We start from the raw sequence: 25,573 nt of genomic DNA, 5'->3' as shown, positions 1-25,573 counted from the left end.
ACTTCTCTTTTATCCACTATTTCACTGACACACTTAGAGAACTCTATGGTTTGGTGAGATACGATTTCCCTTTGTTTAAAAAAAAAACATGCTCCTTAGTCTCTGTCACATAGTAGTAGGTCCAAATGCAGTGCTGAACAGGAACCAGAGAACCATAATCCCTTCAATTACGGGCTGAAGGAGTCTCAGTCTTTGTGTGCAATAGAAAAAACTTGTCCACTGTAGCTACACTGGTAACCATCCGAGTGGGGATGCAGCTTATGACAGTTTCCAGAACAAAAGAAGCTGTACCAGCAAAAGGACTTTATAATTGAAACTACATTAAAGCCTGTGCCACCATAGCAATATTATACCTTCAGGGAATACGGAGAACAATTAATCGTCATCCTTTTAATAACAACCATGAAAGAGACTTATCAGGTATCCTCAGCCCAGTCTTCTTTATTCAAGATTAAACAAGTCCAGTTTCTCCAGTCTTTCCTATAGCACTGGGACAGGGAAAAGGAGACAGGCAGGGAGTCTAACAAAAGTCACAGGTCTGCCCTAGTACATGCCATGCTGGGTCTGCAGTCTGGCATATGAGGCTGAGAGTGAAAATTCTGAAGTTTGAATAAGAGTATTTTCCATTCATGTTCTTGTCTGGTCTCCATCAAAAACCCACCAGCATGGCTGGAGAGGTCAGAGGCCAAAGAGCTTGAGTTATGGCAAAACTGAATGTCTGAGAGTGTCGCCTGCACTCAGTGAGAACATGCAAGCAGCTGCAAGTGAGACAGTGGTAACCAGAAGCGCTGTACAAATATGACGGGTAATTAATACCAGGGATTGGATGTTTGCTTCTCACTAGAAATTTCATGGATGCCCATTGGCCTCTTGCCAGCTCACTAAAACTGGTCGTGAATGAGAATCTTTTAGACTATCTCAAGAGAAAACTTCTTCTTGAGATAACGTTCGAAGACTCAGAGTGCTAGCTGGAATTTATGTGATGTCTGAATGGGAAATAAAACTGTCTGGAAGAATATCATACGTCTGCGAGGGTTCCCACAGGCTATGTCTACGCTAGAGGGTTTTGTTGACAAAACCCAGGGAGTGTCTAGATTACCAAGCACATTCTTGCAACAGTAAGTCCACAGAAAGCAGAGAACACACCACTTTTGTTGACAGCTGCACCCTACCACCCACAAGGGAGAATGCCCCTGTCAACAGAGATCTATCAACAAAAGGCAGGCCTGGACATTTCAGGGGGCTGTCTGTCAACAGACAAGGCCTCCAGGACACCACAAAGGTGCCCCGGGGGACATTCTGTCCACAGTAATCAGCGCTCTATAGTTCCTTCTGCCGCCCCTCTTCAAGCTGCAGGGAGCCAAGGAAACCCTGTTGCAGGAAGCTGAGAGCATAGAAGCAGCAGGGCTAGAGGCTACAGTCCCCCATGCCCTCACAGTCACACTGGAGCTGAGAGTCTCACAGACGGCTGAGCAGTAGGCACCCTGCAACTCCCCGGACCCTCAAGGGACCAGCCAGAAAGGGGTCCCAGGAGCCTCCCTGGGGCACCAAAAGGTGGGCCCCCTCCTGGTCTGGGGCTGAGATCCAGGCCGTCTTGGTCTTCTGAGGGGAGGAGGAGATACTGCAGGACCCCAAAGCCAAGTGGTGGAACACCCCGGTCTATGCCCGAATGGCCACTGCCCAGGCAGAATAGGGCCACCCCCTGATGCATGGAGCATGTCTGGGCAAAGGTGAAGAAACTTCACCAAGGCTTCATCTGGGCCCAAGATGCTGCCCAATGCTCTGGAGCAGGACCCGCCACCTACCCCTGTTGCAGGGAGATCCATTACATCCAGGGGGGTGGGGGGGATCACCTCCAACCTGCACTGTCAACACTGTTATGCACAAGCATTTACTAATCTTAGATCAGGGTGGCCAACCTTTTTGCATCGGGGGCCACATAGCAATTTTTACATGTTTTGGAGTCAGAACACAAAATAGTCTCAAACCTGCCCCCTGCATCCCTGAGCTTAACCCCTCTCAGACCCAAACCCGACCCTCCATCCCCAGGATTAACCCCTCTCTGCCCCAAACCCACTGCTCCCCCATCCCTAGGATAAACTTGTCTCAGACAATGAGCTCCGACCTCTGCCACTGATCCTCCATGGCTGCTGCATCTCCCCTCCCTTTTCAGCCTGGCTGCACAGCTCCAGCAGGGACAGACTCGGCCACTCCTCCCCCTACTCCCCTGCTCACTTCCCCCATCTGCATCACAGGTGGCTCCCTGCCCTATGGTGCTGAAATAATGGAATTAAATGTAATTGGTTTAATGGCTGGATCCCTCCCACCACCCTGTTGTCTGTTAAACCAATTAAATTTAGTTTCATTAGCCCAGCTGTGGCAGGGCAGAGAGCCACAAGTGGCTCCTTAAAGAGCTGCATGCGGCTTCAGAGCCGCATGTTGCTGACCCCTGCCCCAGCCTGACTATACCCCACACCCCATATTCACTTTGGATGACTTGAGTAAAAGGAAAAATCTTTGAAGGATGGATAAAAAGGCTTCACGGGCCGGATTCTGTTCTGCAAGCCACATGTTGGCCACCCCACCTTAGATCTTCTGGCATTCTTTTTAAATGGTGGCATGCCATATTTCAGTGGGATTGGTTGGAGAATAAAAATGTATTAATCATGGGCGAAGATGGCAGAAGCTGGCCCAAAATGATTAGATTTAGAAGATTAAGAATACCAGTCTGAAAGTCTTAGTTATTTCTCTGACAACAAAATGGGAAAAACACATATATTTAAAGAACTCTTTAGTGACATTTTCCCCTCTTCTTAGCTGCTAAAGTAATCGAGACATGTAACCTCAATACCTACAAGTATTAATATTCTCAAAATGAGTTTGATGTAAGGTATTTCATACTGCAGTCTGCCATCTGCTAATGCCTACTAGGCAAAGAGCTGTAATTACTCGACTGATTGGGTAAGAATTGTGCCTGCAGCAATTCTGTTCTATTACTTTTGCACACTGTTCTCCTTTCCCACCTGCTTCTTTGTCTTGTCCACCTGCATATTGTTTTCTAGACTACAAACCTTTTGGAGTAAGGACTCCCATTTACTATGTTTGTGCACTGATTAGGAGGACAGTGGGATAGGCTCTCAATGTGGCTGAGGCACTAAACACTACCATAATACTGTTTGAGAATAATAATGCAGTGCACAATAAACATACAATAGACATATTGCTGCCTACATCTGTATGGCTCCCCACAGAAAGATATTACTCCGTACATCAACACATAGCTAGTGCCTAGAAACCTCAGCAGGCAAATCCCCTTCTCACCCTCAGTTTAGGGCAATAAGACACTTTGATTTCAGAGCTTTGCTATTGAGGGCCACATCTTCAGCAGCTGTGAATCGGTGTAGCTACACTGAGGTCAGCTGAAAAAAATTGAGCTTTTGTTATCAAGTTGGTCGGTCAGATTTTGTCTGTTCAGGTTTGTTCTGTTCACAGTGGGGGAGAAGGGTGGGGTGCTGTCTTGCTACTGAAGAAACACTGTCTCACTTTGCTGCTGTCCTGAACAAAAGCTACTTTTTCAAAGAACCACCATGCAGAGCCAAATCCTGCAGGCCAGGGAGGGGAGCTTTGCAAGGGAGAAGCTCTGTGGCACCTTATTCATCGTGAAGACAGACCCCAACAGCTGTTTGGGAGCCCTCAGCTTGTTTCATTGCTGGCAGAGAAGAGCAGTCCCATTGTCACCCTGGCTGAAACTGCTGCCACATAGGGACCTGGGCTAAAGAACCAGTTCCCTGGTGACTGTGGCCCCACCACCTTATACAGACACAGAAAGGTACAGTCTGCTTCAAGGTGAGAAGGTAGGTTCTGCTTCAAGGTGAGAAGATAGCTTGCGCATGCAGGGCTCAGCTCTGTAGTGTCTGTAAGGCGGTAATTGAATATTCCCCCTCAGCTTTCAGTTACTGTTCCATGAGTGCAGAAGTCTGATGGGATTTGCAGTTGCTGAGCAGGAGGACACAGGACTGTCCCAGGCTTCTCCACTCTGAAGACAAAATCATGCAGAATTATCCTCCAGTTCTGATGTTCACATTCTTGCATTCTCTTGAGGTGTAAAATGGAATATTTTATTCCATTAACAAAAGCCCAGCCTTTCTTCCTGGGGTCTTTCCAACGATTAACCCAACAAACTCAGCAGAACTTGATTAATAAATAATTAATCATCACTTGATTAATAAATATCTGACCCTCATCCCTAATGTTCATAACAGTAAACTAAAAACAAAAAAAAATCTCCTCAAATTTTCCTCTCACCAAGTGCACAGGAGGAAAGCTAGGCCTTGCGTTATGGGTTATCAGATCCATCCGTGTTCATATGACCCTACAGGATAGATGAACAAATGCTGAATTCCAGAGTCAAGCATCATCCAAGAGGACCTTGCAGTCCCCTATTTATGCCAGAGAAGCCCCGCTTGTGCTGATCTTAGCTTTGGCTTTTGGACATAGTGTTGAGATACTGGCCTGGAACTCAGGAGATCTGTGTTTAAGTCCCAGCTCTATCACGGATGTGGTCTGGGGCCTTGAGTGAATCTCTTAGTCTCTCTGTGCCTCGATGCCCTATCTGTAAAATGAGAGTAATTGCTTTCTTCCACTACTTGTCTGGTGTTCTGGAGCAGGATCTGGCTCTTATGGTTTGTTTACATAGTAGTGTAGCACAGCTGGGCAGTTTTTGTGCAGCCCCTGCTCAGAGGGGGGTGGAGGTCTCTCAATAAAGATATTTTAATATTGTAAAATGTTTGGAGGGATTGTACATCTGTCATTTGAGACAGTTATCCTTTAACAAAGGTATCACTGTATTTTAAAAACATTAATATCAGGGGAGTCCAACTTCTCTGTAAGGGAATGAATGGATATCATTATGTAATAACTATTATTTTGTTATATAATAGATATGATACCATTGTTTGTCTGTTTGAATGGGTTTTCACAGTTACAGTCAAAAATATAAAAATAAATTTGAAGGAAATAGTTCTGTGTGTTTATGAAACTCAGTCCTGTTCTTCCAGTAGCCATACAGATGATAAGCATTTGTCCTCCAGTGTGATAAGAAAATGGGGGAAAGAATGCAGGAAAGATCTCTCAAAAGGTGATATTTTGAGCTATATAGAGAGCTGGTGGAAAATAATTTTACCACTGGAAAATTCATTTTTGTGAAAATCAGAACTTTTTGCTGGAACATGTTAATTTTGACAAAATTTGCAATGATAAAAAGTCATCATTACAACTTTTTCATTTCAGTGATGTTGAAACACATTATTTTCATGGTGTCATTTCAATTTATTTAGTTTTTATGTATACTAGCAGGGCCCAAACCTTTGAGGTATTTAACACGCTGGGAGGTTACTGGTAGTTCCAGCCCCAAGGATCTGGACAAAGCCTGGGGAACCTCAGCAGCCCTGGGGCTGGGAACCAATGAAGGCACAGAGCCCCACCAGCAGCTGAGGCCAGGGGCAGCTGTAGCCCCAGGGACTGGCCCAGGCCAGGGGAACCCCAGTAGACCTTGGGGTGGGAGCTGGCTGGGGCACAGAGCCCTGTCAGCAACTCCAGCCCTGCAGATCTGGCTGGGGCTGGGGGAACCCCAGCAGCCCTGGGTCCAGGAGCTGGCAGGGGCACAGAGCTCCACTGGCAGCTTCATCCCCAGGGACCCTGGGGAACCTCAGCAGCTCTGGTGCTGGGAGCCAGCCAGGGCATGGAGCTCCGCTGGCAGCCCCAGCCTGGGGACCTGGTCGGGGCCAGGGGAACCCAGCCAAGGGCCGGAAGCCAGCAGCTCCAGCCCCCAGGGACCTGAGGGAACCCTGACAGCCCCAGGGCTGGGAGCCAGCTGAGGTGCGGACCTCTGCCAGCAGCTCCAGCCCCAGGGACCTGGTCAGGGTGGGATGGATGGACACTTCTCCTTTCATAATAGTATAGATTAAAATGAATATTATATGATATTCATATAACCATAATGTAGTCAATATTTCATATTATAATGCCTTTGCATTATTGAAGCTAAACATTTTTACTTTATTTAAATGAAATGTTTCAGAGGTTTTGCATCATTTTTTTTCAAATTTCCCTTACAAAATGACAGATTTTGTTTTCATGCATAATGCAAACAAAATTAAAAATGTTCCAGGAAGCTCTAGGGTGCTAGGGTGAGAGAGAGAGAGAGATTACTGGTGAAAGAAAACTAGAGGGAAACCTTGACTGCTGCTGAGCAGCTGTGGTGAACTCTTGTGTGATACCTGCTGCCTAGAGGGCCTTCAATGTACATAGAATACAGGGCTTGTTGTGAACTAGCTAGTTGAAAGATTTTGTTGTGTGTACTAGAATAACAAAAACTTATCTTCAGGCAAAGGGTTGAATAAAACGTAAATCCCAACATGGGGCCTCCAGTAATATGCCTAGTGACTTCAATGGAAGCAGGCCCATGCTGAAGACAGTTTCTGCCTTCCTGTTACATTGGGATGAAAAATTCTTCTGGTGTCAGGGAGAAAAAACCAAACAAACCCAAAGCATAATAAGTATTTGGAGATTAATTTTACATAATGGAGCCTCCTACTGATGCATTTTCAGCCTGTTTCTCATTAACATGAAGGCTTAATTATGCTTCTTTGACATGGGTATTGGAAATGGAGAGTCCTCACCATAGTTTCTCCTTTGGTCCTAGTCAGGAGACATTCACATGGGGAAAAGGATTGAAATATGAGGCATTGGGAGAGAAGAGAGAGTCTTGTGGCTAAAGAAGATGGTTGGATGCCAGCAGATCTGATTAGTGTCACCAGCAGTTCCTTGCTGACTTCCACAGTTTCACCATGGCTGCATCTACACTAGCGAGTTCATTCAGAAAATCAAGCCCTTTTTTGAAAGAACACGTGGCACATCCATACACAAAATGTGGTCTTTCGATCCAAAATCGAAAGAATGTGGCTCTTCTTCTGGAAGCCCTCTTCTGCTCCCAAATCAGGAAAAGTGCCTCCTTTCAAAAGCTTCTTTTGAAAAACAGCATGGGGAGATGCTCCTCAGGCCTTTTTTTTTTAAAAAGCAGTCCTCGTGGCACCAGATTTTTCGATTTCTGGCCCATTCTTTCGAAAGAGTGGGGGCTGTGCGGTTGCTGTCTATTGAACAAGTGAATCCATTTCTAGATCCATGTTTTTGTACGTACACGTCTTTTGAAAGAAAATCTTCCAGAAGAGAGCTTATGGAAGATCATCGTTTGAAAAATCGCTGTTGTGTAGACATGGCCTATGGGTAAAATTAGATTGTCATGATGGTAACAACACTAAGAACTTGCTTATCTTACAACAGTGTTGTGAGGCTCAGCCCATTGTTTGTAGCATGCTTGGAAGCTACGATTTAAGAAGAAACAATTTGGTCATCCTAAATATTAAAACATTTTTGCATAAAGCTAGGACACTGCGGTGCTGCCCCACGTTTCGGCTCTAGGGTCGTGACTAGCAGTGAGCACTAAGGTGTTGTGCTGTAATTCCCTTTGTGGATGCTGCAGGCTCAAACTAAAAGAGTTCCAGTTCACATTAATGTAATCCAGTTTAAAGAGGCTTACATTGCTGCAAACGTCGAATCTTTTAGTCACAGAGAGGTAGCCGTGTTAGTCTGTATCTTCACAAAACAAAAAAGCAGTCCTGTAGCATTTTAGAGACTAACAGAATAACGTATTCAGTGATGAGCTTTTGTGGGCCAGATCCAATTCTTCAGATACGGAAAATTCTGAAAGAGGAAAATTGAGACAAAGAGAAATTAACAGAAAGAAGGGGGGGGGGGGGGAGAGAAAAAATGAAAGAAAAATAGGGGAAAAATATATGTTTTTTTTCTATCTTTCCCTTAAATTCTCTTCATGTCAGTTTTCCTCTATCAGAATTTTCCAGCTCTGAAGAAGTGGGTCTGTCCCACGAAAGCTCATCACCTAATAAATGATCTCGTTAGTCTTTAAAGTGCTACAGGACTGCTTTTTTGTTTTACGAATCTTTTAGTTCATGCCCACAGCATCCACACGGGGAGAATTCCATCACAGCCCTGTAGTCCGACCTCTGAAGTTGTATAGACAAATCCCCAGTTAGATTCCCTAGAAAAAATTGTTTCCTGATGCTCAGCTTCCAACTGCCTCACAATTTTGTAAATCAATAGTAGCTAGTACAATCAGTGAAGTGACACCAGGGTGGAACTGGTGTAAGTGAAATCAGAGTAGATGAAGGAAAGTGTTGTTGCCAAATACTACTTTCTACTCGTCAAAGTAGATATAAATTTAGGTTGTATTTGCACTGTAAAAGTATTAAGGGAGACCTGAATTCTTTATACTACCCTTCTCATTTCCTAAAAATCCCTAGAGTGGGATAAATCAGAAAGACATTTTAGAATATCTTCTCCTTATCAGAGTGACTCACATATGAACAGATACATGTGGTTAAGAGTATATCTTATGGTATAAGAGTGTCAACTTGTGAGAACCAGCCAAGTGGTTCTGGCACCCATACTGATCACAAGAAACTTCACAGTTGCGCAGTAATAAATGCACCCTTTAGTCACCCCCATCTTTTTATCTCTGCCAACAAACAGTTGTCAATAATCTAATACCTTGCTGTTAGCACTGAGGACAAGTCTTGGTGGGACTCCCTTTTTTAAGATAAGACGCTCAGGGCTTGTCGACACTACCCCCCTACTTCGAAGGGAGGATGGTAAGTAGGGTGTTGGGAGTTTATTAATGAAGTGCATATGCAGCTCTTCATTAAACAAATTCCCCCCTGCGGCAACTTCAAAGTTTTAAAATTTTGAGGACTAAAGGGACTTCGAAGTACCCCGAGCACTCTTCAAACTTTGAAGTTGCTGCAGGGGGGAGTTTGCTTAATGAAGTGCTGCATATACACCTCAGCCCTTCATTAATAAATGCCCAACACCCTACTCGCCATCCTCCCTTCGAAGTGTGGAGGTAGCGTAGACAGCCTCTGTGGAGCTTTTGTAGCAGAACGTTTCAGCCAGAAGAAAAAGTCACTCCTCACCAGATGCCCAGATTTACAAAAATGGCATGGGGTGTCTTTCAGACTCAAATGCTGGGGAGCAATCCTGTGGACCTGAGATAAAGCCCCCTGAGAGGAAGTCACAAGTCAGTAATAGTTTTTCCATTCCCTTGGAACTGGCCTGAAGGCAGAAAGGGTAATGCTGGATTGATAAAAATTAGCACCACTTTAGCTGTATATACCAGTTGAACCTTAGGCTCATTTTCCACAATTTCTTAAGACTTAATAGAAATTCATTTTTGTCATAGGTGTGAATCCAACACACATCTGAACAGTTAGTTGCCCTTGCCAAGAATGAATAAAATGTCATTCTTTTGTTTAGCAGGTCTCGTTGGTATTCAGCTGCAGAGACTGTGCAACTATTACACAATTTAAGCAACAATATCTAACATAGTTGGAAACTACTATTTAGCTGTTCACCGGACGGGTACTTGGTGAGGCCACAAGTTAATATTATTTACCTTTTTTTAAGGGAGACTTGAGTCCAAATTCTGACCAAGGCCACTAGTGAAAATAAATTTGAAGTCCTCATTGTAATCTCTCGATATTTTTCAGTACGGTAAACCCTCGATTTAACAGACCCCGGTATAACGGACTTTGGAAATAGCAGACACTATCTGACAGCGCTCTGTCTCTCCCTGCCCCTTAAATAAATGCTGGAGACTCACCAGAGCCACCCCTGTGGCTGGAGGAGCTGGCAGAGTGGCTGGGGCTGCCAGGGCCAGTGGAGTTGGGGTGGGCGTGCTGCGGGGTGCAGGGGCTCTCCTCCCCCAGCCCCCTGTGCATGAAGCATGTCGGCACCCAGCCGCCACCGCCTGCAATGGTGCTGAGCAGCAGCCATGGAGTCAGAGGCCGCCACCCGCTGGCAGGCTGAGGGTGGCCAAACTCTGCCTTCGCACAGGCGGCTCGGAGCCAGAGTCTGGAGGACCCGCAGCGCTGACAGCTGCTGGAGGTGGAAGGAGCCAGGCTGGCATTCAGCTCCTGGTAACTGAGAGAGGGAGATGGAGGTGTGAGGTGAAGAATGGGGCGGGGAGCGGGGCAAAAGTGGGGGCAGAAGGCAGGAGTGAGCGATGAGCTGGGAAGGTCAGTACTTTATCATAGGGTATAACCATTCGGATGTATCATACTTTAGGCGTTAACAGACACCTCTTCCCCCCCCACGTTAGTCCATTAAATCGAGGGTTTACTGTATCTCAAAACCTGATCACAAGCCACATCAGGTGACGCAACTGGAGTCTCTGCTCAAGAGAAGCCCAGAACCAGAGTGGATTGCAAGCCTGGATTGCAATTTATTGGCAGAGCTATGTGGGACTGGGATAACAGAAGTACGGCTAATCTTGTTGAAGTGCATTATCAGGTCTATATGGGAGCCAGGGCTGGAATAGCAAGATTGTTACAGATCAGGAATTAGCTGGAAAAGCAGAGCTGTGTCGCAGCCCATGACTGAAACAGAAGGGATGATATAGATTAGGAATGAGAGGCTTTGGCACAACTACGTGAGGAAATTTATGCAATTTCTGATGAGGTTAGCACTCCTCCTTTTTGATAGGTACCAAATTCACCCAGTTTACAACTGGAGATTATGTAGAGACTTTGGTTACAGAAACTTTCTTACAGAGAGTGTAAACTGGAGCAGGGACTCTATTTTTGCCCTGTGTTTGCACTGGGCCTAGCACAAAGAGGACTGGCACTCCTAGGCATTACATATGAAAATAAAAAATAACACTTTCATTTTTTGATATTGTTGATAAATGTGATATTCCTAATTGCCATAAACATTTTGGAGCCTGATTTGTGATGTGCAATAAAGACCAGAGCCTTCAATCTATCATGTTGTTCGCATAAACTTGGGGACAAGATAATACTCAGTGCACTGTTGTTATCTTGGGCTCACAGGTTATGTAAAATAAGTAATAAAGCATGTAGATAATGAATATGATAGCTCTTCAGCATTGCTCACCATCTGCTTCTTCATATTTAGCAATGGCAGTGGCAGAACCTTGTATGTATATCCGAGTTCAGAGATACACACCATGCTATCCAGACATAAATTGCTTTTTGACTAACTTAATCAATTAGAGAGAGAGTGCTAAAAGAGCAACACAAGCAAATTCTGCATAGAGATCTCACAACACCTTCAGTTTTAATAGCTGATAATAGAGAAATCAGCATTTTGAAAAATCAATAGTAGCTAATATCCAGATTTACAGCAGAAATCTGATTGAAAAGGGATGTTGATTTTATTAGCTATTTAATAGTACAGTATCCTGCAACATAAAGCAACATACAGTGATAAAATGAGACTTGATCTAATTCTAACTGGATGTGATTGATGAGATGACAACAAAATGCTTCCTGATACTGTTTGTAGCATGCACTAATCCAACTGCATTGTGCTACAGTATTTCTTTGGCGTTACTGCACATTCGTTTAGAACAATGTCTTTTGTGCCTAGATTGTTCATGTCATTTTACGGTCAGCATACTGAGTTGTACATTTTTAAAAACAATGTTTTACCATCTGTAGATCGTGAAAAGACAGATGGACATGTAAAACCTGCACCTACAGCTCCTTGGCTGAATGCCACTGCCTGCTTAGCAGCAGAGAAATCCCTCCCATCTATAAAACTAAATGTCCTTAAATATACTCCATTATAAAAGCTTTTTAATACAGAAACTTCTGAACACAAGTAGAACAAACTTCTTATCAGAACTGATGTATACAAACACCACTTCAGTTACACTGAAATTAGTCCCCAGTTCTGTTACAGGAAACTCATCCTTATTAAAGTAACATTAAGTGCTCCTTTTTATTGATCTGCTCCTTCAACTTAAAGATAGGAACTTACTGATGTTTTAATAATAACCTTACAAGCTTTATCTCATTCTGCTTCACTGTGTGTTACTGAAAGATGCTATGGAAACTAACTTCGCATAAACATTTTGCAGATGTCTTTAAAGGCTAGGGGGAAAAAGGTTCAGTTGCACTGCATGTTAACAAAGATAGCTGGAAGACCTACAAGATAAAAGAGAGCCTTGAGTGTGAACATCAAAGAATTGTTAATGACGAGAAATACCATTAGGGTTAGCATCCCTTTTGTTTCAACCCCCTCACACCTGCAGTGTGTAGCAGACTCGTTCTTTGTTGGCACATGTGAATTACCTCCATTAGCATTTATAGAAAATGTTGTTCAAAAAAAACGGAACTGTACTCTTGGTCCCTGCTATTGCGCCAAAAAGTCAGATATTAGTTTTCTGTGGCTTTTGTTCGAGGCACTGGCTTTGCTGCAAAAGAAATTCTAGTAGAACCAGTATTCCATTAATTGCAAATTAACTTGTTTGAAAACAGAGGGTAGCTTTTGTTACTGAAAAAGACTTATAAGCAACTATGAAAAGCACATGTAAGAAGCTCAGACATTAGCAATAGCAAAATCAGAGTGTGAAATTCAGATTAGCCCTTCACAGGCTGTGAGAGGAAGGGGATATTGGAAGACTTGGCATGGCTAAAGGTGTAACCTGTTTCATTTGGCCCCTGAAAAATTTTAACAGATGGTGGGACCAGCTGTCTTTTTCAGCCATTTAATAAACTCTATGGTGGTAACAGTTTGAGAAGTGGTACGGATTGAGTTTTAGGCCAGGGGAAAAAATAAAGAAATCTGTCCCAATTGTCTTTGCCAAGTAGTAAAGTCCAGAAAGATTAGGAAAATGTAAAGTAAAAATCTAATTGATGACACTTATCTGATTATCCGTTTTAAAAGGAAAATGGAAAAATATCTCCTTCAACTGAAATGGACCGCTGAATGCATTATTACATTGTTATCTTCATCTGTCATTTTCATTTCCGTCATTGCAAAAGAAATCACATAATTAGAAATCTTAAATGAACAGCAGAATGAGAAATTGACTTTTTTTTGAGATACAAGTGTCTGTCAAAGTAATAATCAAATGACCTGTTCTATTAAAGATATGATTTGCATTAGATAAGTTCAAGCAATCCGAACAGACCCATCAATGAACTTATCCGAACTTACATAACGCAGTTATCTAAAATGCCAGGAGAACTGCCTTTTATTTTAAATAATACAGTACTGAGAGATCTAAGACAAACCTAAGTGATACAGGAGTTTTTGTTTGTTAACCAAGATCTTACAAAAATATACAGTTGCAGCTTTGTTTCTTTTCTTGAGTGAAATTATTTTTAAATAATTAGCATTTCCGACACAACAGTTAAATGGCAATTCTTCAGTTATATGAAAGATGGTATATTTAAAAAGCATGTCTAGTGTCTTTGAACAGAACAGTTCTTTTTGAACATTTACATGATACCCAGCTGAGCAGCCACCCCTTCCATTTGACAAGGGTTTTATTCTGCCTACAGGCCTATTATAAGCCCCAGATTGTTTGCCCTTAAAAAATTGTAACAATAAAACAGAAACCTCTTTTCAAGTTAGGACAAAAAGGACAGGTTCTCTAAATAGCTACACATATGAAGTTTAATAATAATAACAGAAACAACTCCTGCAAATCTCATTGGCTCTGCTCACAGATCATTTCAGTTAAGGGAACCCAGAAAGCGTGGCTTCTTTCTGTACAGGTAACAAAAAACCTAGCAAATACAGATAGGGTAAAACAAGTCTGTTTTTCTAAAATGATTTATTCTAGAGTCACATAATTTTGCACCCTTTTACAGTGTGAAACTATAGTCCATCTAATCCTACACAGAGATGATTAATTGTGGCTAAAACAGAAAGAAATATATGCACAGTGTATTTTGTAGCACAAAAATCTAGTGTGATTTCATATTAATGAGAGAAAACGGTGTAAGATTTAGTTTAAAACTTGATTCTCCTCTCCAATATGTTGAAATCCATCAGCTTGTGTGCGTGTGTGTGCGCGTGCGTCTGTCTGCCTGCCTGCCTGCCTATCTGTATCTGGGGCCTCCATTTAACTGAAAAGACCAGGCCATGTCTACACGGCCCAAGTTGTCAGCTCCGCTGCCAGCAGAGCTATACTAGGCACGTTTCTGGACATTTCAAATGGCTTCCTATTTGCATACTCAGGTGGCTAATTAGCATAGCCGTGCGAGATTTCACTCTCAGCAGAGGGGTCTGCTGGCAGGAAAGAAGCCGCATAGACATGCCTTTGCTGACTAACGCACTCCCTTCATCACCAGTCCCTTATGTCTGAGAAAATTCTCTTTCCTGACAGCAGACCCCCTCCGCCGAGAGCAAAACCTTGCGTGGCTATGCTAATTAGCTGCATAAATACGCAAATGGAAAACCATCTGCAATTTCCAGAAGCCTGCTTAACATAGCTCTGCCAGCAGCAGAGCTGACAATCCGGGCCCTGTAGATGTGGCCTACTGTCTGCCTACAAGAGGGCACAAAGTATCACTGCTATTTTGACAACAGCTAATGGAGAGGCTCCTTCGGTTCAAGCATAAGGGCTTGTGAGGCCATGTTTGGAAATCTGAACTGACAAATATGATACATGAGTGTGTGTATGTGGCCATGGACTGTCCAACTAGGTATGTTACAAAGTCAGTTTCTTCCTTAATTGAGCTTCGGGTCTCAGCATGTTCTGCATATTTTCTGTTCTGAATGGAAATTTCCAACAATTTTACCACTAAGCAGTTATGGTAGGTAGGAATGATTTTCAAACTTGATAAAGAATTTGGGGGCAACTTGCAACGCATTAAATGGGCCAGATTTTTCAAGAGGTGAGAGCACCTCTTCTCAAACCACTGAATAAGGGTAAAGTATGTAAGTATAAGGTTTTCTATATTAGAAACTCTCTAGTAGCTCAATAATGTTACCACTTTACAGAGAGAAAGTTGAGTAGCTAGTACATACATATTTAACATTTCAAAGTTGCCTATTTTTGATTTGCAGGCAGAAATCTAGAGGAAATAAAGATTTGAAACGCTTTGATAAAGAGAGAAAATGCTCTCATTCAATATCTGAAACTTTTGCTGACCAGATGAAAGTATAGTGATGGGAATTTTTCAAATGAATGTAGTGCTCAAAAGGGGTGCTGACTCAACAGAGTTACAGACTAAAGTTCTCAGTTTTCAGGTGCTCTTGAACTGCATGAAAGTGAAGGAAAGGTAACGCTACTGAGGGGAACTCTCCTGGCTTATAAACTACCCCAGTGAAATGGGCTAGTGAAAGGATCCGAGTCCCGATTCCCACTTCCTTTACCTAAAGGCCTCCCTGAGCCAGAGGGGCCCCATTTCACTCTCCTGTGTGGCAGAGTCCATTTAACTGCAACAAGAGTGTGCCCAGGATTCCTGGGGCTCGATCCTTAATCTTGCTGTGGTCACCTAGGGCATGGGCTAAAGTGTCCCCACTTTGGGGTACTCTCCTCACACTGGACATTTCCTTGACCCATTGATGATTGCATAAAAATGAAGAGACATTCTGTGGCACCTTACAGACTAGCAGAATAAGGAAAAAGTTAGTGGCAACACTTCATTCTGCTCAATGGCACAAAGACCTCACAAGCAATGTCTCTGGAATATAAGGACAGTTCACAGTCCATTCCTCGTAGGTCCCAGGCATCCTTCACAGGCCCTGGTTGTGCTAAAGGGATGCTGCAGGGGAAGACCCTTCTTTCCGGTATCAGACCCCCACAAGTCTGGTCTGCAAGGCCTTTTGGCTTGTGGAGAGTCCCTGTGATGGGCTTCTTCCCAGGGTCCCCCCTGCTCCCTCGGGACTGAGGGCTACACTAATATATCTTGTTAATAGACGAGCTACTGTAAAAGCAAAGCCTGTCCTCTTTTTCCTGAGGGCCAAAGGCCCTCTTGTCATAAAACATATCTGGTTCCCACTGCTCAATGTGGATAGGATTTGGGCTTGATGTACATTGTCGTCTGGGCGATTTGGGAATGGTGCAGGGTTAGACCAAGGTGTGAAGCAAGAGGGTGCTCCACTTTACACATCTTCCACCAGAGAGGGGCTGTTAGGCAGTGGAAGCTAACCCAGCCATTAGATCAGTGGTTCCCAACCTGTGGTCCACAGACCCCTGGAGGCCCACAGGGGTACTGGAGGGGGGGTTCGTGAAAAAAATAAAAGATAAATAAAAATTATCATAGAAAATATGTTGTAAATATATTGCAAAGTTACAAGCAATTATTACTTTTAAATATCTTCCAGTAATGTTATTAGTTGCTGTCCAAAAGTTTATGTTGCAGTTTCCTTTTTCGTTTCATGATGAGTACATAGCAGCTAGAATTGGCTGAAATGGGTGTCCACTGATTGGGGGATGATTGGGATTCCACAAAGGGTTTAGGAGGGTGCTTGAGGGTCTGCAAACAAGTTTGGGGGTATGATTAGGGGTCCACACTATTGAAAATGTTGGGAACCATTGCATTAGACTGGAGTAGTGATCATGTATTGGTTATGCTGGCTCCATAGCCTGATGAAGAGAATTCCTTCTATGTCCTGTGAAGTTCCCAGCTCAGTGAAATGTAGGATGAGCCTGCTTGCTTCTGCCTGGGGTAGGCAGAATAGGTTTAATAGGTAAATTTCTCAAGAAATGCTTCGTGATCACTCTTAATTATTTTTGGAGTTCTGTGTTTTGAATCATAGCTGACATTTTTTATCAAGAATAATGGGTTGAAAGAGCTGAATAACCAAGTAACCTGAACACAGAACTAGAAGCCAAAGGAATTCCTTAGTTGTAATTCCATCTCTGAAACTGACACCCTCCATGTTCTAGGCCACATCATTTAAATCCTTGGCACTGATTGCTCCTTCTGTTAAATGGGGAGAAGGTGGCTAATCCTGTCTCACAGAGGGCTGTGGATGTTATTTGTTATTTGTAAATAACTTTGAAGGTGAAAGGCACTATATATCTTTAGCATTATATATAGTTTGTCATTTTGCTTGAAAAAACAATTTAAAATTATTATTACAGTACACTGAATAATTTAATTTTTCACATTCTTTATATGTTGAGTTATTACATGTTACAGTGAATGAATAGGACAACCTCAGGACGTGATAGCCGTGTCTACACGTGCATGCTACTTCGAAGTAGTGGCACTAACTTTGAAATAGCGCCCGTCATGGCTACACGTGTTGGGCGCTATTTCGATGTTAACATCGACGTTAGGCGGCGAGACGTCGAAGCCGCTAACCCCATGAGGGGATGGGAATAGCGCCCTACTTCGAAGTTGAACGTCGAAGTAGGGACCATGTACTCGTTGTGCGTCCCGCAACATCGAAATAGTGGGGTCCGCCATGGCGGCCGTCAGCTGAGGGGTTGAGAGACGGTCTCTCTCCAGCCCCTGCGGGGCTCTATGGTCACCGTGTGCAGCAGCCCTTAGCCCAGGGCTTCTGGCTGCTGCTGCTGCAGCTGGGGATCCATGCTGCATGCACAGGGTGTGCAGCCAGTTGTCGGCTCTGTGGATCTTGTGTTGTTTAGTGCAACTGTGTCTGGGAGGGGCCCTTTAAGGGAGCGGCTTGCTGTTGAGTCCACCCTGTGACCCTGTCTGCAGCTGTGCCTGGCACCCTTATTTCGATGTGTGCTACTTTGGCGTGCAGACGTTCCCTCGCAGCGCCTATTTCGATGTGGTGCTGCACAACGTCGATGTTGAACATCGACATTGCCAGCCCTGGAGGACGTGTAGACATTATTCATCGAAATAGGCTACTTCGATGTAGGCTTCACGTGTAGACGTAGCCGATGTGATACAGAAGACACATCACATACTTCTGTAAGAAACCTTCTAAATGAAGAGGAGTTCAGTCATTTCATAAATCTGACTGATACTTCACAAAATATTTCCTGCGAGCCCTGAACTGACAGGCTGGTGGGGAGCAGGTTGCGGGGACTAGAGCTTTTTACAATGTCCTGTTATTAACCAGGCAAGTATAGATAACCACATGGCCCAATATTACAGTTAGTACCAGAGTCTACATACCGAGATTGCTTAACAACTCTAGTATCCCTATCCTAAGCACTGGAACATGTTCTCTGGTAGCATCTGGGTATATGTTATGCTTCTGAGCTGGCTGCATATCTGGCTGCACTGCTGGATGTTGGAGCAGGTGCATAGCTGATTTGGAGTCCAGGTCATGATGAGCTCTTTTGTCTTCCTAAATTACTCTGAGTCCCAGATCATAGGGAATAATTTGTATATTTCTGTAAATTATAAAATTATTCATTGACAAAAAAAACGTTCTTGCATCCTAGTTGTCTGGTGCAAAGAGGAGCATGAGAATTTTAAATTCATATACATTCAGGTGCATAATTTGCCTTAGCACTGCTAAGTTGCAGTTCCATATATATATACGTGTATATATATACACACACACACACACAAGTACAATTATAGGGCAAACATATATTTATACACACAAATATACAATGTGTCCAAAGACTAGGCTACTTAGTACTTATGTGTATAGCTATGTATAGATATAAATGTAGCTCTTCAAATAATTTTGCCTTTGTGCTGAGACTGTGGTTCCCTTCCAACATACTTCTGGTCCCATTCATCCATATCCTTAATCTGTCCCTCTGGGTTTGTTGTTGTAGTTGTTTTGATCTTGATGCTTGGAGGAGGGGTAGTTCTTTTAAGTTACAATCTAGCTAAAGTTATATCACACCAAAACTATGCTTTACTTCTTTAAAACTAAAGTAGCTGAAGTTACATAACTATTATACCTTGCAAGAAAAGCCATGGATTCAATATACTCTCTTCTTCAGTAGTTTTTGGAAAACAGATTATTTAGAATGCAGTTCTGTTGTCTTTAGAACAGATTTAATGTATGGTACAGCAAGCGTTCTGCATTTGTAATGGACCTTGGTCATCCATTAACAATTGTATGTTTTATTATCAAATCTGAAAAAATGGATTCAATCTAATTGACACAGTTTAACAACTATATGGTCAACCTGATATTACAAGGCTAATAATGCCTCTGCTATTTTGCTTTAAACTTGGTTATTTGTAGGTTTAATAGAGCATAAACTATTGTATGATTTGTCAATAAATATACTAACTAACCATAACCCCCTTACACCCGTCTACTCTCTGATTTGCTCACCTTGATAATTTTTTTCTGATCTGTCAACCTTAATTACTGTTTTTGGTTCTCTACGCCTTAAATATTGAGTCTGTTCTAGTGTGGCTATGGTCTGAAGAAGTGGGTCTGTCCCATGAAAACTCACCTAATAAATTATTTTGTTAGTCTTTAAAGTGCTACTTGACTGCTTTTTTGTTTTCATAAACAATATGAATTACCATACAAATAGCTTTTAGATCATACATTTACTATGCACAGTAAATAATTAAATATAAAGTAGATGGTTAGTATTTGTTTATCTCTGTCTGTAAAATCAAATGATCCCAATCGATGGAACCCAGACTACTCCTATAGTTAACATAATTATAAGAGTATTTTTAACTCATTTTCCTAAAGTGTAGTGACGAAGACATCAGCAAACGGAGCTCTTGACTGTTATCTAGAATCTCAACATTTTCTTTTCTTTTCTTTCTTTCTTTCTTTCAATAAATTTCTAACTGTTATGGTTCTGAAGAAAATTTCAAAATGTGAAGCAAGTATGTTGACCTGAGTGTCCAGAGAGCTTGAGACAATAACTTTTAAATGAGACTGGCATAAATTTCACTGGGCTCTAACTTGGATGCTAGTCATGATCCTTTAAATGTCAACATTGTTAACTATTTCATTGCTCAGGAAAGCAGGAAAAAAAAATGAGAGGAAGTATCATATTGTGGAAATCAGCACCAGTGTTTCAAAAGGCAGGGAGAGAGAGCATAAAGAGCCTGGGATGGTGCAGAAGATGTGTCTTTTAAAATGTTCAGGTTACTAAAAATACGTAGGTAGATTGTAACAGGGGCACAAACAATTTTATTTTCTTGAATGGCCGTTTAGCTTTACAAGGTTTGGTAAATACTACATTACACTATGTTAAATTTGAATCTTGACTGGCAAATGATAATGCGAGCCTCAAAATCCTCAATATATTTTTGATGTGTGTCAGTCTCAGGCTTGGACGACATTAGATCTTACAGTCGACTGCAGATGCGCAATCTAGTTATGGCAATTGTATACCTAGAATTGACATATCGGCGGTCAAGTGTAAGGTCTGTTTTCACTGAGGGAGATCTATGGGAGTGTTTCTCCCCTTGACCTCCCTTCCTCCTTCCTATCGTGAGGCGCACAAAGGGCTGACTGCTGACCCCCGAGAGATCTACTTTGTGTGTCTTTATCAGATGTGCAAAACCAAACTCTGAAAGATTGACCCTGACCTGGCTGATCTTCGCAGAAGTGAAGACAAGCCCTCAAGTATGCTCTAGCGCCGTGGTGTCCAATATGCTTCCCATTCACCACATGTGGCGAATGGGACACCACAGTGTGGTCAAATGTAGCGCCCTCCACCTGTCTCACACGTGCCCATGGTGGCAGCAGCAGCAGCTCCTCAGGCCCCAGAGCAGCTCGGGCCATGGACTGGGCCCTGGCACAGGCCTCAGCTCAACTCCCACCAACACGGCTCATGTGGACCCCAGCACAGCTTGGGCCCCAGCACGGCTCCTGCTGGTGTAGCTTGGGCTGTGGTTCAGGCCCCGGCACAGCTCCTGTCGGTGTGGCTCAGGCCCCAGCTTGGTTCCTACCAGCGTGGCTCAGGCCCCAGCTTGGCTCCTGCCCAAGTGGCTCGTGAGGCGGCAACAGCGGCTCTGGTGAGTCGCTGCATTCAGTTTGCACAGGGAGGGCTGGGCATGCCTGGCTCTGGGGGAGGGGGAAGGCATTGTGAGAGAGGGTACTGGGGGTGCCTGGCTCTGGGGGAGGGGGAAGGCATTGTGAGAGGAGGTACTGGGCATGCCTCTCTCTGGTGGAGGGGGTAGACATTGTGAGAGGGGGTACTGCAGGTGCCTGGCTCTGGGGGACGGGGAGGGCATTGTGAGAGGGGGTACTGGGCATGCCTGGCTCTGAGGGAGGGGGAAGGCATTGTGAGAGGAGGTACTGGGCATGCCTGGCTCTGGGGGAGGGGGAAGGCATTGTGAGAGGGGGTACTGGGCATGCCTGGCTCTGGGGGAGGGGGAAGGCATTGTGAGAGGGGGGTACTTGGGGTGCCTGGCTCTGGGGGAGGGCATTTATTTAGAGTGGGGGGGCTGACTGGCTCTGGGGGAGGGGAGGGCATTGTTAGAGGAGGGAGCTGGGGGTGCCTGGCTCAGGGGGAGGATGTTTATTTAAAGCATGGAGGGCACTGTTAGCGTGGGGGTGGGGGACTGTGGCAGATACAGAAGGAAGACAACCACAAGTGTGGTGATCCTTCAATTACTATTGGACACCACTGGTTTAGTGCATTTCCTTTGTTTGCAAGGAAAATGTATCATGCTTAAGTGGACTCAAGACTTTCACAGAAAACGTTAGTTTCCCTTTTACTTTTGTCCACTGCAAGATGCAATTTGCACACAGTTATGGCTCCAGAGGTACAACTGCATTGTACTTGTTTGCCAGATTATCCAGATCTTGTAAACAAACCCTGTAAGGTAAAGTATAAAAAATGTGAAGAGAGAACTCCATTTCTCCATTAGACTTTCTCCAATTCATACTATATCCTATTGTGACCACTGGGGGGTGTGACTTTTAACAGTGTTGTTACTGTGTTGTGTGGAGTAAAGTAACTTTTGTCCCAGAATAGGATGTCCAAGCAGTGAGCTGTTCTGGAATAGCTGCAGAATGTATGAATGGTCATACTAAGTCAGATCCAATGACACTTATGGAGTGATCAGTCCCCTACCATCCAGATCCAGCTCTGGCAATCAGAAGTTTAAGGGAATCAGCACATGTGGATGCATCCCTGACCATCTTGGCTACTAGCTATTAATAATCCTATCCTCCATGAATGAGCTAATTCTTTTTTTGGACCTAGTCACACTTTTGGCCTTCACAACATCCTTGGGCAGCAAGTTCCACAGGTTGACTGTGTGTTCGGTGAAGGAATAATTCCTTATGTTTGTTTTAGACGTGCTGCCTATTAATTTCATTGGCTGACCTCTGGTTCTTGTGTTCTGTGAAGGGATAAATAGCACTGCCCTATTCACTTTCTCTACACCTCAAGGTTGCAGCTGCAAGCTATGCTCTGTTCTGAGGGCTGAAGCCTCTGGCACTGTGGGTATTATGCATGCATAATTTTCTAGGTTTTTATGTTTTAAAGCTTCAAGTGCCACTTTGTTAGGGTGCAGCCTTCCAAAGAGCAGTATTTTGACCATGTAGAGCCAGCACTTTTGAATGTCCTGCTCCTCTTTCAATGCATCCTCAGAAAATCTTCCTGAAGCAGTGTCTGGTGAAGCAGGGGTGGGGAACCCCGGCCCATGGTCCAGCTCTGAATCATGGCTTGTCTGGATCTGGACCCCAAGGCTTGAGCTTCCCTCCATAGTGTCAAGGCCACAGTGGGGGTGGGGGGGGAGTTTGGGCACCGAGCCTCATGGGCCAGATCAGGCAAGCTGCTAACCAGATCCAGACTGTGGACTCTACCAGGGCCTGGGGGCAGGATGAGGGTCCCGGCTTTGCTGCCAGTTGCTGCTGTTCTCCTAGACAATGGGGAGCAGCAGGGGCCTAGGCAGCCCGCCTGGAGGCTTCCGACTGCTGCTGTAGTTGGCTGGAATTCTGGCCAATCAGGGCAGCAGATGGGGAGCAGATGGGAGGGGGGAAGAGCTTGGGAGCAGATGGGAGGGGGTGCAGAGCCATGTGTGTCTGTGGTGCTGTAAAGGTAAGTGCACCCCCATTGCCCAGACCCCACACCTCCAGACAGCTCCTGTGCCCCCTCCCAACCGCACCTCCACTCCCACCCCCTCAACCACCTTCACAGACCCCATATCCCTTCCTGTACTCCCTTCCCATCCAGACTCCCTGCCCACACCCTGCTTCCCCCCCTCCCTCCCAGGCTGCTCACCCCCAACCTGATCCCTCCCTTCCAGACCCCACCCCCCTAACCCTCCTACACCCTTTATCTTACCTAGACCCATGTCCCAGTCTACTCCTGCACCCCTCCTGCCCAGACCCCATAGCCTGGCCCCCATTCAGATAGGGACCATATCAGCGAGGTGTGGAGGTTGGTTCATTTTTTGCTTCTCACTTCTGTGGCCCTCACTGATTTGTCTATTGGTCAATGCCCCTCAACCTGAAAAGGTTCCCTGCCCCTGTGGTAAAGTGACAGGCCTGAATAGGAAATGGAGCCCTTGTTGTACAGGTATTAAAGCATGGCACTGACCCCAGCTACTGTGCCAGTTGGAGTATATTGCCCTGAGTCCAAACCTTCCTTCAGGACACTCTGGATTGGCACTAGCCTGAGAGACAGGGCACCAGCAGTAGACAAAGGAAAGTAACTTGTACTAAACTCAGTTTTAATGTAGAAAAGCTTTTTGCTTATAGTAAACCTGCTTTCTGCAGCAGTTTCACCATCATCTCTGAGCTCTGTCACTGGGCTTGACTTACCACTGGCAGTATGTTCTCAGGCAGGGGTGCAAAGTTGGGGGTGGGGGATATGGTATTTCATAAGGGAAGCACAGCACCATTGGCTGCTGGGTGTCAGGCTCATCCACCTCACTGAAAATGCTGAAATCTGTTACTGGTTCGGTGTATGTGTGTTCACATTTATACAATGATTCACAAAGCACTTGCGTTCTACCTGCTTCTTTTCTCACACGTGCTGGAAGGGCTTGGGTTGTCTGGGTTTTTTTCAAATGACCATAACTGAAATGCCCCTCGCTGTGGATTACATTAGACCGGTTGGGGGGAGAGACACCTGCTAATTGCAGGGACAAAAAGTGGGCCTCACCTAAAAAGTTTGCTCATCCCTGTGTTGGGGAGTTTGCTGGCCACAAACCTCCTCTAGCCTCACAGGTAATGGCAGGGGAGGCAGATCGGCTTGCAGGGGAGGGAGAGGAGCAATCGTTCCACCTGGAGAAGGTGAAGTTCGGTCTCTCCCCACCGAAGGGTGAGAACAATGGGCTCTTTCCACAGGAGCCGGATTTCAAAGGCCCACTGAGTGACTCTCTGCGCTGAGGAGTACGTTGTGGTAGACCACTGAGGGTACTGGCGGGTGCCCTTCACAGTTCTGGGAGCTGCTGTCATTGGTCCAAGTGCCTGGGAGCCTGGAGCAAGCCTTTCAGGGTGGTTCTGCAGTGAGGGAGAGGCTGTCCTCGGCAGGACCGGACAGAGGCCACCGCTTCTGTAGGCTTTCTGAGGCGCATGGGGCACCCTCCTGGGACATGCCCATCCCCAGCATGCTGCTCGCAGGTCTGGCACCAGACCGACCCCCACATCTCTCGTTTCTCTACGCAGGTTGCCTTGATTCTTTAACGCCCTGTTGCTCCACTGGGGAAGTCGTGTGGATGAGCCCTACCACCCCCACACCTGCTCAGTTCTTCAGTCGCCTTCTGCAGGGCTCGCCTGGCTGCTGCTCTTTGCAGCCCTGACCCCCCACTGCCTGCAGCCGTCCAGAGAGAGAGAAACACCCGCCATTCACCCAACTAGGACAAGTCCCAGCTGCTGTCTCCCAGTGCAGGCCAGCCTTGCCCTGGCTGCTTCCACACTCTGCTCGTGCTGCACAAGCCTGGCCCTTCCACTGTGCGGTTGGTGCTGCTGGGAAATTGTCACGCGTCAGCTGCCCATCTCCGGCCACACACGTGTCAGCTTTGTAACCCAGCACCGCTGCTCTGCCCCCACGCTGGATGGGGTTGGGAGGTTTGTGGTTGTGTAATCCTGTTCGGTCCTGACTCCTCCAAGGGTTGGTGCATGCATTGGTCCTGATCTTGGACATCTCTTTGCATTAGCAGCCCTTTCCTTGGGAAACCAGTGTGTTCTGTAACTGCGTTGATGTTTGGCCTTGATTCCTGTATCTCCCACTCACTGAAACCAATGTCCAAAATAAATCCTGTACGGCAATCGTCCAGTCTGGCCGTGTTAATGACAGCTCTGCGCATCACTTCATTAAGAATCCGCTTCAGGAGGCAGAAGGGCTCCGAGTTTGACCACTCATGATTCGTGCAGAAAATTACTGCTGCCACATTTCATTATTCGGCCCGCTGTTTATTCCAGAAACTAGAAATTCCCCCTCCAAGTTTTAACTCTGTTGCTTCCATCCAGGCGGATTTTATAGATTCCCTAAAGGAACTTAGTCCAACTTTCTACTAGCTGTTTTGCAGTGTAACAAATCATTCTGCCTATTCAAAATTTTTGGAGGGAGAACTTACTTAAAGGGGAAAGGGACATCAGCACTGTGTTCAACCGCTTTAAACATTTTATCTCTGACTTCAATTTCAAGTCTTAATTTGATCGTTCAGGTTATTCCATAGATCCAATTAACGCATGAAAAAGATCTAAATAAAATCAAATCAGGTTCTTTTAAAGTTTGACATCGGTGAAAGTGGCATCCCCTGCGGTGGGGCGTTAGCATGTCCCACGGGCAGGAATTGAGTGTTGTCACGTCTACTTGACTCTTTTTTCCCGCCCTGGGTGTTGCTTCTGGCCT

At 44.8% G+C, this 25,573-nt stretch overlaps 1 protein-coding gene across 1 annotated transcript in view; it reads left to right on the top strand.

Annotated features, from left to right (window-relative positions):
- MYO3B (myosin IIIB) overlaps window positions 1-25,157 on the top strand; it is a 314,275-nt gene extending 289,118 nt beyond the window's left edge. The window contains exon 35 of the mRNA XM_075001557.1: window positions 24,385-25,157. The gene's annotated coding sequence lies outside the window, so the exon portion shown is untranslated. The remainder of the gene's footprint in view (window positions 1-24,384) is intronic.
- The last annotated feature ends 416 nt before the right edge of the window (window positions 25,158-25,573 follow it).

The sequence above is a fragment of the Carettochelys insculpta genome, chromosome 8 (genome assembly GCF_033958435.1).
Source record: "Carettochelys insculpta isolate YL-2023 chromosome 8, ASM3395843v1, whole genome shotgun sequence".
Classification (NCBI taxonomy): domain Eukaryota; kingdom Metazoa; phylum Chordata; order Testudines; family Carettochelyidae; genus Carettochelys; species Carettochelys insculpta.
Note: the sequence above shows the minus strand (reverse complement) of the source record. Positions and strands in the feature narration are given on the sequence as shown.